Source organism: Pongo abelii, chromosome 2, assembly GCF_028885655.2.
Source record: "Pongo abelii isolate AG06213 chromosome 2, NHGRI_mPonAbe1-v2.0_pri, whole genome shotgun sequence".
Lineage (NCBI taxonomy): Eukaryota > Metazoa > Chordata > Mammalia > Primates > Hominidae > Pongo > Pongo abelii.
Genome location: NC_085928.1, coordinates 137,440,350 through 137,453,747, shown reverse-complemented (window position 1 = coordinate 137,453,747; position 13,398 = coordinate 137,440,350). Strand labels below are relative to the sequence as shown.

Below are 13,398 nucleotides of genomic sequence, written 5' to 3'. Positions count from 1 at the left end.
TTCAATAAATGTTAAACTATTTATATCTAATTCTTATAAGAAAAAAATTTGGTTTGATGTTTTTATTCATTTACCTCTAATTTTACATGACATGGCTACAATTTCCTTACATAAGTCTTTTTCTAAGGACTTCGGCTAGAATTCTATGTGATTCTAGCAAATAGCAAAGAATTAAAGATTCCAAATTTCTAGCACCATCAAATAGTATAGAATAAATCCTTTAAAAATTAGTTAAGAGATGTTAATTCTATGTAAATTTGAAACCAAATATAACCATTTGTGGGGTTAAAGCAAGGCAAAAAAAATTCAAATATTTTCCTCAGAGAGCAATATATTTAAGGAGAAAGCAAAGATGTGAAAAAATACTGTATACTCACAAATATGTATCATAGTTTATTAGGAACCATGTGATTGAACACTTAAGGTTTTTATTCACATTCTCATATTAATCAATAGAATAATTAGATTATATTTTCAACTACATCAATTACTCATTTTCAGTATAAAACATTTAAATGCCCAAGTAATATTTATCTTTTTAAAAATGTTACAGTATCTTTTATAATTTTCCATTTTAAAATATTTAAAATGTTTTAAATGGTCAATTTTAAAAAATGTTACAATGTCTTTCATAATTTTTATCTTTTATAATTTTCAATTTTTACTCCACTACTATTAATAAAACGAGGGGTGATTAACACAATTTTTTTTTGTCTAATATGGCTGTGTTTACATGGCTTAGGAAAAAAAACACTTCTCCACACATTTCTAATTCTTTCAAATTACAAATGCTAATATCTACTATTCCAAGAAGTACAAAAACATCTCTAAATTAAATAGGCTGCTATTCTTAATTACAAAGAATTAACTGATCTTGCAAAGAGTACCAGAGGAACCAGAGATGGGTACAGCAAAAAAGTACATGAACTAAACCATTTTGGGCCCTTGTTCAAAGGATTTTTAACTGATACAAATGTTTGCATTCTTAACAACTAAAACATGTAGAATGTGGTTACAGTTATTCGGCTGACACAACTGGAAGAAAAATCCATCAATGAGGAAAGTAGATGAAGGTTAATACACAACCACAGTTAGGAATACAATCTTCCCCCTCTTTCCTTACAGCTCAAATTCTTGCCATTTTCTTATCAGCAATCACATCTTAGATTTCATCACAGATAGTGCTTTAAGAACAACAACAAAAAAACCAAAGTAGCCCATTTCCTAGAAACAATTTCTATACCCATTATTTCTACAACAAACTGCCCAGTTATTCCTCAAACTTCTCTTGCATCCTTCTTGACTCTGAAGATACACATATGCAGCGATCTTCACTGCAGCAGTCAGGAAGGTTAACTGCAAACATCTAGTAATCTACACTGAATAAAATACATCTTTATTTTCTGTGTCAAATTGTTCACATATTTAATATCTCCAGAACTACACACAATGCATGTCTTTAGCACTTTTTAATGTATTATCTACAATGTGCTGCTTTATAAGTCTTTCATATTGCTTCACTCTTTAAGTACCTTGCCAAGTACACTGCTATGTAACTCCAGGGCAAGGACCAAATCCTGTGTGTGTGAGTGCATGTGAAAGACAGAAACAGAGAAAGAGAGAGAGAGAGAGAGATCCAGAAAGTTCTTTGTAAAGACCTTTATACACTTTGCTAAGTGCTTTATGTATTTACAGAAGTCTTGTTCACCCCACTGTAAAGCCACCTTTACTGAGAAGGGGATAGCTAATTTGGAAGTACAGGCATTGATCTTGTTAGTGGTGGCACAAAAATAATCCAGGAGGCAGAAAAAAATACCAAAACCACATAAGAAAAAAATTTATCATTAGATGCCTAGCATGTTTCTTTTACATAAAGACTGTTAATAAGTCTTACATGAGAGGATATTAAAGTAAAATGCCGTCTCTTCTATTTTATATATAACTATAAGAAAATCCAGGCCAAATTCTCAAAATATTTAAGAAGAAGCATATAACTAATGGAAAGCTTTGGGACCAACGATGACCTTATCAATAACTTAATCATTTTATCCCAATTGGATTTAGTTCTTATATATACATTCACAACACACAAATTTCCTGTGCTATTTTGGGCTTTCTTCATTGAGCTTAAAAGCCAAGGAAAAAGCTCTTTACAGAATGAGTTAGTAATAGAAATTATTTCAGTAAGCTTTTATATTCTTGGAAAGAAAAACTTACTCTAAGAAATGAGGTCTTGTAAAGAAGTCACTCCTACAATTAACATGCTTTCATTGCAGTTAAAAATATTTAGTGAGAGTTTAAGTTACACTTAAGGGTAGCATTAAACCTTTTCCCCTTAAAGATAACTTCAGTTTAATTGCTTTATACTATCAATCTTGCTTTATGTATGTTACACCTGCAGACTGCCATGCTCATAACCATATATATTTTATCACTTGTGATAATATAATAATTCATATTTTACCATATCTACTTAGTAATTAAGATCTGCAGAAACAGAAAAGAGTATCTGAGGTATTAAATTTAATAATAAACACCCAAAGACAGGACAAGTCTCTATGTTTGCATTTATACCACTATTCTCGATTTTAAATTTCTGTGTAATTAAGCTGCTATTCCCAGGGGAACAGTAACTACTGTTGGTATTATTGCTTGGTGAATGACCCATGGAAACACCAAGAGAAATTCATTTTTGCCAATGAGTTTATGAAAAGGACCAATTTGACTGAGCTTTAAATAAACATAGCCTTAATCCAACTTGGCTGTAGTGGGTTATACACAGAGAAACAAAATTAAATCCTAGGTCTTCATTTCCCTATTCTTGTCCATTAATGGCTCTTTAGTGAGATATGGGCATAGTAACCTTACAAGAACAAGTAATGTAGAAATGCTATATTCAATTTAATTTAACACACATTATAAGGGCATCTTGAGTAACCTGTGATCACGAAATGATACCACTAGGTGAGCATTCTTACACAAAAAAGCAATGTTAGATTTTTGCTCAATGATATCAATTTTGTGTTTTGCTTTCTGTTCACTTGTATTTTTAAAAGCTAACAATTTTTAAATAATCTATGCCTGTTACGGGATAAACACAGAATCCAAGTTCTGTATTAGTATTCAAGAAAAAGCAAGGCAAAAATGTTTATCTCTGTGCTTGGGTACTTCTTTGACTGACTTTAGGCTCTTATATTGGGTTTCTTTGTATTCAGTTCTTTTGAAATTAATACACCCTGAGTTTTCCTTTATATCAACTCTGTGAAAACTGTCTTAAAATTGCAAGTAAACACTGAATTCATTATACTTAGGGTCGCAAGCCATTCTCATACTTAATTTGAACTTCTTTAGAAAACAGTCACAAAAAATGGGAGCCCAAAATAAATAATTTTATTCCAATTTTACACTTACTAGTCTTCTAAGGGCTCTGCAGAATACATTATTGAAGGATGCTTACCTGTTTGGTAAATTTTTTATCTAATCAACTATTTCAATTAGGTCTTTAAAAAATATTTGGTATCTGAATGCCTTGAGGATGTATTCGAATCCTTTAAGCCATCAAACTCTTTTTCAAAAAGAGAAAAAACAGAAACTTTGAATTACTGTGTCTAAAGAATTCCAATTTGCTTTCTAAGTGTTCTTTGTAATCCATGGATTGAACCCAGCTTGAATTTGCCTTTTTGGGAATACATGTTAACCTAATTTAACCCCCAAAGGATATGTACATGAACTGTTAAAAGTGTATTTTTGACTTTGGGAAAATTCTCCCTTCCTTTCAGAGGGCAGTACATAGCCCTTTATTAAGGAAGGTTTCTTATTCCAAAAGTAAGTTCCTAATAATTACCACCCATTCCTACTGTAATTTATTCTCCTTGGCAAGTGTTTGAAGCTGTTTTGTCAGAGCAAGTGTAATATGCCTTTGCAAAAATAGTCTGAATGGAAAGTAGAGCCTTGTATATCTATGTTTTTCCAGGGATATAAGATGATCGTGAACATGTTGGGTACAGAAGATGACCATAATATGATATGCTTTTGATGCTTGAACATTTTCTCTCTCCTTCTCTCTCTCATACACACATACCTCTTTCAGATGTATGCCTGCTATTTGGCTTACAAGTATGGTACTTCAAGGACTGAGTAACTTTAGCATATATAATTTACCAGGAAATTCCAATAAAGCTAATTAATGCATGATGGTAATAGTCTAATACAGCTATAGTTGTATGAACAGGATGAACTCTCTGTGAGAATCCTCTTGTCCATTCCAACTAGGGAGCAGTTGGAATCTTAGCCCTGACAAGAGAGGACTATGGGGATAAAAGCTGCTGAGAAGTAACCTCTCTACCCTATCACTTACTTGGGTTCCATCACAAGTAAGCTACTGGCTATCTCCTTGAGAAAATTACTTAGAAGCCACTGCTGTGTATGAACTAAATATACAAAGAATTAATGTGCAGTTGTTGGCCACGTTGGGAAAATGAATTTTAGGCTCCATGAAAACTGTTTTTTATTCATACCAGAGACAGTTTTTACTTCTAGAAAGTCTGTAAATAGGCTTTGCCCTACCATTTTACCTTCAGGAAAGGAAATTATGATCAAATAAATTTTCTAAAATTGCATATAGAGATTTGCTAAAAATAATTACTCCTATCTTCCGTAATCTGAAACTCATTTAAAAAAATAAAACGTGTGACTTTATTTTTTGAAACCATCACAGACCCAAAAGCAATGGCAACAAAAGCCAAAACTGACAAATGGGATCTAATTAAACTAAAGAGCTTCTGCACAGCAAAGGAAACTACCATCAGAGTGAACAGGCAACCTACAAAATGGGAGAAAATTTTCGCAACCTACTCATCTGACAAAGGGCTAATATCCAGAATCTATAATGAACTCCAACAAATTTACAAGAAAAAAACAAACAACCCCATCAAAAAGTGGGCAAAGGACATGAACAGACACTTCTCAAAAGAAGACATTTATGCAGCCAAAAAACACATGAAAAAATGCTCACCATCACTGGCCATCAGAGAAATGCAAATCAAAACCACAATGACATACCATCTCACACCAGTTAGAATGGCAATCATTAAAAAGTCAGGAAACAACAGGTGCTGGAGAGGATGTGGAGAAATAGGAACACTTTTACACTGTTGGTGGGACTGTAAACTAGTTCAACCCTTGTGGAAGTCAGTGTGGCGATTCCTCAGGGATCTAGAACTGGAAATTCCATTCGACCCAGCCATCCCATTACTGGGTATATACCCAAAGGATTATAAATCATGCTGCTAAAAAGACACATGTACACGTATGTTTATTGTGGCATTCTTCACAATAGCAAAGACTTGGAACCAACCCAAATGTCCAACAATGATAGACTGGATTAAGAAAATGTGGCACATATACACCATGGAATACTATGCAGCCATAAAAAAGGACGAGTTCATGTCCTTTGTAGGGACATGGATGAAATTGGAAATCATCATTCTCAGTAAACTATCACAAGAACAAAAAACCAAACACTGCATATTCTCACTCATAGGTGGGAATTGAACAATGAGAACACATGGACACAGGAAGGGGAACATCACACTTCAGGGACTGTTGTGGGGTGGGGGAGGGGGGAGGGATAGCATTGGGAGATATACCTAATGCTAGATGACGAGTTAGTGGGTGCAGCGCACCAGCATGGCACATGTATACATATGTAACTTACCTGCACATTGCGCACATGTACCATAAAACCTAAAGTATAATAATAATAATAATAATAATAATAAAATAAAAAATAAAAAAAAAAGAAACCATCACAGACATTTCAAATACTAATGGGATCTTAACTACAGTGAATAGCACTTTTCGACTTCCTCTGCATAAATCTCCTAATACATTTATACACACTGTTGGAAGAACTGACATGAGGTGTAACACTAAGCTGAGAAATATCAGGATCTATTCAGGGATGAAGGTAAGACCACAGTCATTATGCTTCCATAAGCAGTCAATCTCACCAACAACAATTACATTGGAAATAGAATTCCTGTTATTCAAAGGGACATGGCCAAAATCCACAGATGGGTACCTATTAAGAGAGTCAGAAGGAATCCATTCCTAAACAGCAGCAGGGTATCTTATTGCCTTTGACCTCTTATCTCTAACCCATAGCTTTAAGTACCCTCCGGGGTTAATTTTCACTGGCCCTCTCTTCTTTCTCTTCTTTTCTGTTCCAGAAAGTGCCCTGACGCTGTCTTGCAGCTCAGGTTTTAGGACACTGCTTTGCCCAGGCCTGATGTTTGAAGGTTTCACACCTATTAGTGTTACTGCTCCCAGTTACATTTTCCAGAGAAAGGCACTGATAAACAAATCTCAGCTAAATAGTTAAGTTACGGATATTGTTTTGGTTTCTCTCTTCTCCAGCAGATCACAGGATCCTGGGGGTTATTTGGTATGAGGCATAGAGTAGGGGGTTAAAAATGTTTATTTAATTAATATCAATCTTTTTCCTCAAGTTAGCTCTTCTTGACCACAGATGATCTTGATCTTGGGCCTACAGGCTGGACCTTTCACAGGATGCCTAGATGCTTATCAGTCTTCTCCCTGGGCTTCCCCTATCTCTCTGTGGAGATCCCTGAACATACATTCTAAGCACTAAGTGATCAGATTTATGCAGGAATTTATAAAAGCCTCCTAACCTCCAGGAACCTTCCCCTTTCATTTCCTGAACTCTAGTTCCCTGCATGCCCATGCCTCCGATGTTCCTCAGCTTGGGTGTATGGTCTCCTAGGACCCTGCTATTCAAAGTGTAATCCTAGGACCAGCACCACCACCTGGCAGCTTGTTAGATATGCATCTTTCAGCCCCCCAGTATAGTGCTCCTGGGTCAGAGCTTCACTTCAACAAAACGTTCAGGTGATCTGCATGTACAAGTTTGAGAAGCACTGGACAAGGTGACAGATTCCTGTTTCCTGCCAATATTTTGGCTTCAGGCTGTCAGGGCTCCTAAAATCTACCATGCATTCATGTAAAATGTTACTCCATGAGGAGAGAAAAAGCAAAAATTATTGGATGGCTCTTCTAATTACAGTAGTAGCCTGAAACTTTTGCATGCAGCAGAGGTATCTGGAGGGATGGTAAAAACACACATTGCTAGAACCCATCCCCAAAGTTTTCTGATACAGAAGATTTAATGGGAGCCTGATCATTTTTTCAGGTGGGGTCAATACAGGCATCTGCCACTGTACCCAGAGATAATGTGTATTTTGAACTAGTTCCCAGGAGATACTGATGCTGCTGGTGTGGGAACCAAACTATAAGACCCACACATAGGAAGTTCTGGTTTCTCTCTGCATCTTCTCAGCCTACTCTTGAGTGTGTATCTTCAAACTGGCTCACTCTACACGTCTAACCATTCAGCCAATGGCCATCACGCACACATTTCATGACTGGGACACAAAGTATCCATAGCCAAATTTCTCTTAGAATTCTATCTGTATTAATTTATATATATTTTATTTTCAAGGAAAACACTATTATAAAAACATGACCCAATAAAAAGTAGGGATACAAATGTGAGGGTGACAGAAGTGAGATAATACCAAAACTGCCAGGCCCAAAAGGGCATTTGCCCACTCCCCATGTAGAAGCCCCATGATACTGGGAGCGCAGCTGAATGGTCATCTATTTTGTGTTCCTCTATTCTGTGTTACCAGTGAACCATTCTAAGTCTAAGGTTCAACACTATCAACTATGTGCGTCTAAATATCCCTAAAATAAAACATGCATTTAAAATGCTATTCCTGGAGAAATAAAGAGCTAAACTCCAAGAAACATTTCTCCAGTGATATTACTATCAGCTCTGTGATGTAGTGGTGGAAGAGAGATTTCAGGTTAATGGAGTTCACCTGGAAACTCTCAAATCTCAATGCAAAGTGGAAATAAACGAAGACCCCCAAATGAGAATAAGCAAAGGTTATTTATTCACAGTTTGTAATAGCAAGAGAGTTCAGCTACCATTACCTGTGTTTGGAAGATAATCCAAAGTAGCCAGGAGAAAGATAAAGCTTTACGGTGTCGGGGGCAGGCGGGGGGAGGCTTCAGGTATGCCCCACTGAAGGCTGTAGGCATGGCAGAGGGTTAACTAGAGGTGGGGCACCATATATGATTGATTAGGGGAACATATTTGGCTTTCTCTACGTTGGTCCTGTGGTGGAAGCAGAAAGTAGGGCAAAAATAGGGAAGTTAGCAGCGACTGACCAAGGCCTAACTGTTCTGGACTGATTTTTCTGCAAAGGTTGTAGTTTGGCTTCTGGGGCATCTTATCTGGGTCAGAGTTCTATTGTCACATATAGTGTTGCCATTGCCCATTTGCATGTTCAGTCTTTCAACATACACCCTTGGCTTCTCAGCCTATGCCTGTCCCCAGCTTGGAACGAACTATAGTTAGAGAAATTTACAAAATTACCTTCCCTGATCATTCTGAAGTCTACATGGAGACAAGTTTGTGAGGCAGTGGCCATGGGAGTTTTGTTTCTTACTTTCAAACATTTCATGAGAAGTATAAAACAGTGAAACTGAAATTCCATTCATCAGTAGAGAAAAGTTCAGACCCCTCTGAGAATGTAATCAAGCATATGAGCCCTCTCTTCTGAAAAATACACACACCCATCCCCATATCATATCTAATCAAGTGAAAGCCATTTTAGGAGTTAGGCTAATTCAGGGACCTTAGGTTAAGAACTGCTCTATATTTATGTTTATGTTATTGTGGATGCTTGTATTATCATGGAAAGTTATATTCTACTAAAAGGAATTCTCAGCTTCCTTGTGCCCATTTCAAAGTATCGTTCTTGCATTTTAAAAGAATAGCATATTTCCCTTCTTGAAGGCTCACTGTGTTAAGGCACTGCTAGTGAGGAGCTATTCTGTGTGGCTCAGCTGGTCAAACAGCCTGTAAATCGGCACTATCTTGGGAAAATGCCCATGACTTGGCAATACTCATTTTCACTGACCTGAGGGTGGAAAGGTTGAGGTTGGGGGAGATGAACTTTCTTCACTGACTTCTTTTCCTGGCTCATGCCAGCCCTGATTTGATCATAAGACTGGTATGAAAAACTGAGAATCTTCATTTAACAAATATTTCCTAAACTTCAACAGTGTGGCAGGTACTGTGCTAGGCCATAGACTCAATGCCATGCTGACAACTCTTAATCACTAATGGAAAAAATTACTCAAAATAAAATTTTAACTCAATAATAATCCCATCAATCTGGTTTACCACAGTTACTCTGCATTTTTCTGTGCCCCCTTCACGTTAAATCCCCCAAGCAACTAGGATGTACTCAGGGAATGCAAACTAATGGCAACATTAGCAACATATGATTAGAATAGCAACATATAATTAGAAAGGTAAAAACAATTTAAAACATTACTAAATACATTTTAAAGCCAAGTATTAACGGTTTCTGGATTATCCACCATCTGGGATTATGTATGTCCCAGTTAGTATCCATTAATGCAGATACTCAAGAGCTGAATGTATCTGCACGGGGCCAGGTAACTCGCAAGAAGGCAGGGAGAGACAGGGAGGGAAACAGGAAACTATGAAGGAGCCATGAAGGGAAAGGGCAGTCAACTCCACCACATTCATTACTTTGAGAATAGGGGTTTGGTTGGAAATCTAGAAGTCCAGCTCAAAATGTCATAAATTACCTTTTCTACTAGTGAAAGCTAAACGGAAACAAAAGAGTTAAGGAGGGGATTGGCTGCTCCATTTTATCCCTGTCTGATAGCTAAATTTAACGCCCAAACAACTTTACAATCAATTATATGTATATGTATATAATATTTTTTAAGGACAAATATATAATAACCAAGGAAAATGTATTTTTTAATGCACAGAGGATCACAACTCAATGTTTTAAAATAATCATACACAATTTCTGATAATGGCAAATACCATGCGTTTATATAAATTTTTTGATTTTTAAAAGTACTACCACATTTGGACTGTAAACTAGTTCAACCATTGTGGAAGTCAGTGTGGCGATTCCTCAGGGATCTAGAACTAGAAATACCATTTGACCCAGCCATCTCATTACTGGGTATATACCCAAAGGACTATAAATCATGCTGCTATAAAGACACATGCACACGTATGTTTATTGTGGCACTATTCACAATAGCAAAGACTTGGAACCAACCCAAATGTCCAACGATAGACTGGATTAAGAAAATGTGGCACATATACACCATGGAATACTATGCAGTCATAAAAAACGAAGAGTTCATGTCCTTTGTAGGGACATGGATGAAACTGGAAACCATCACTCTCAGCAAACTATCGCAAGAACAAAAAACCAAACATGTTCTCACTCGTAGGTGGGAATTGAACAATGAGAACACATGGACACAGGAAGGGGAACATCACACTCCGGGGACTGTTGTGGGGTCGGGGGAGGGGGGAGGGATAGCATTAGGAGATATACCTAATGCTAAATGACGAGTTAATGAGTGCAGCACACCAACATGGCACATGCATACATATGTAACAAACCTGCACTTTGTGCACATGTACCCTAAAACTTAAAGTATAATAATAATAAAATAAAAAAAAAGTACTACCACATTTGATCTTGAAATAAGCCTGAACTCTATAAAAGCAAATGGTCTGTGGAATACATGCATTAGAACCACTTGGGGGAAAAATTCTTGCATGTTTCAGAGATACAAAGGCGATTTCTTTGCTCAGCCCCCAGTTTGTAATCATTGGCCCAAAGAAGCTGGGCAGGAACAGGCATTTTACAGATATATCAACAAAGGAACATGGCGCAACCTGAGGTCACATTTCATCCAAAGGCAGATTATACAATATTGTAACAACTAGCCCAGTGTTTTTCTATTCTTTTATGTTTTCTGTAATTTCCAAAGGATAGTTAATTCAGTTATATATTTTTAAAATCGCCTCTCCACATTAACATGGAGAATCACAGGATTCGGAATGCATAGTATCTACTATTGCTATGTCATCTGTGTGGTAGCTGGGTTTTTCTGGGTAGAAGAAATGGCGCTTTCTGAAAGACTTATTTTGATGAATCGCAATCTGCTAGTTCATGAGTACCCCAGTTAAAATACAATGGTAATTACAGCTATAGGACCCTACAAGATTTACAGGGCTTCTTTTCAGGGAAACTCATTAAGGAAACTATAAAGAAGTAAGAACTTACAAAGAAAAACTAATTGCCACTTTTGGTCAGCCAATTTTAGAAAGACTTATGAGGTCTAGAATTGTATTTTGGGCTAACGGAGAGAACAGAAATTCAGTGAAGTTTAGTTTACTGAGGGCATCATGGTTTATAATATGCTCATAAATTAATCTGCTTGTAAACCAACTCAAATATGAAGCAGCAGAACCATCACATAAAACACTTTAAATTTATTTTTGTCAACATACTCATTTCTTTTCCACATCAGCTACCAGTTACTGTGGCTGAGTTCTAGTGCTGAGATGCTCCAAATCCGTGATCTCTTCTGAAGCACTGCCCTCTGACCATAGCCTCCTATCTGACTATCTTTCTCACTTTCTTAATTCTTTTACTGTCTATGAATTAAAATGGAAACTATGTGGAGTTATTGTTTTGCTAATTTATAGGGTTTTTTTTTTTTTTGCAAATGGCGAAAAAGAACTTAAAAGTTTAATAGGACGTACAATAAGAAGCAATTTTCCTTCCCAACCCAAATCCCTTCCCCAACAGCAAACCTACCTTCCCAAGGGTAGTCAATGTTCTTATATAACATACAGACATTTTTATGCAGGTATTTACCTCGTAAAAGCATAAACAGCTGGGAGGCAGAGGTAGGCGCATCACGAGGTCAGGAGATCAAGACCATCCTGGCTAACACGGTGAAACCCTGTCTCTACTAAAAATACAAAAAATTAGGCGGGTGAGGTGGCGGGTGCCTGTAGCCCCAGCTACTCAGGAGACTGAGGCAGGAGAATGGCGTGAACCCGGGAGGCGGAGCTTGCAGTGGGCCGAGACTGCACCACTGCACTCCAGCCTGGGCGACACAGCGAGACTCTGTCTCAAAAATAAAATAAAATAAAATAAAATAAAGCATAAACAGGAGCACATATTTTTAAATTTAACAATGATTGCTAAAATGAAGATCGTTCCAAATCAACATATATAGAAATAAATAACTTGTTCTTTATTATGGTTGTGTAGTATTCCATAAGTGGATGTATAATAACTTAAATAGTCCTTTTATTTTGGGGACATTTAGGTTCCTTTGTTATTATATGTGATGCTGCATTGATTATCTTTGTACAGGTCTTTGTTCGTGTAAATATATCTTGGAAGCAAACTGCTTACTTCATGTTACCTCAGCACTTTAATTTAGGATCTTTGATTACAAAGAATGGTACTGAGGTATTTCACACATAAAAAGGAGAGTTTGGGAAAACTGTAAAGCGTGGTTTTCAAAGTGTGGTCTCTAAACCAGCAGCATCAGCATCACATGAAAATCTGTTCAAACTGCAAATTCTTGAACCCTACTCACTCATACCTACTAAATCAGAAGCTCTAGGCAAAGTTCAGCAATCTGTATTTTAACAAGCCCTTTGGGTGATTCTGATGCAAGCTCAAGTTTGAGAACCACTACTTTAAGAGTGTGTAAGAGGATATAGTGTTGGGACGCTGCCAAGAACCAAAGAAGTTTTAGTGATTCCTAACTTTTCTATCTCTCTTTGGCTACAGGGAGGTCTCCTTTCCCAGAAAGAAATTTTATTGTAATGTCATATTTACCAAAACTTTTCTTCATAGTTTATGGGCTCCCCACCTAATAACATAACACTCATCATTTTATTCCAGTTTTATTTATATTATTGATTCATCTGGTATTCATTTTGGTGCAAAATAGAGATACACATTCATGATTTACCAAAAAGCTAGTTAGTTCTCAAAACTGTATTACTGAATAATCCATTGTTTCCCTAATGAATTGAAATTCTACCTTTATCATAGTATTGAATTTCTATATGTATTGAAGGTCTGTTTCAGAATCTCTATTTTCTTTTACCTGTGAATCTGTCTAATTATGCAACAAATCCAAACTGTTATTATGATGGTATCTTTATAATACATTTAACAGTGGGTTCATTCCAGAACATAAATTAATCTGCTCACAAACCAACTAAGATAGGAAGCACTCCTGGCTATACTTAAATGTATATGTTTGAAAAATTATTTTTGTAATTTGTTTTAATTTATGCTTTCGTAGTTTTCTATAATTTATTTTTAGAGACAAGGTCTCACTCTGTTGTCCAGGCTGGAGTGCAGTGGCCCAATCATAGCTCACTTCAGCCTTGAACTCCTAGGCTCAAGCAATCCTCTGGCCTCAGGC

At 36.6% G+C, this 13,398-nt stretch overlaps 1 protein-coding gene across 11 annotated transcripts in view; it reads right to left on the bottom strand.

Moving 5' to 3' along the window:
- Positions 1-13,398, bottom strand: part of TBC1D5 (TBC1 domain family member 5) — a 592,946-nt gene that overhangs the window by 153,656 nt on the left and 425,892 nt on the right. The window lies entirely within an intron of this gene.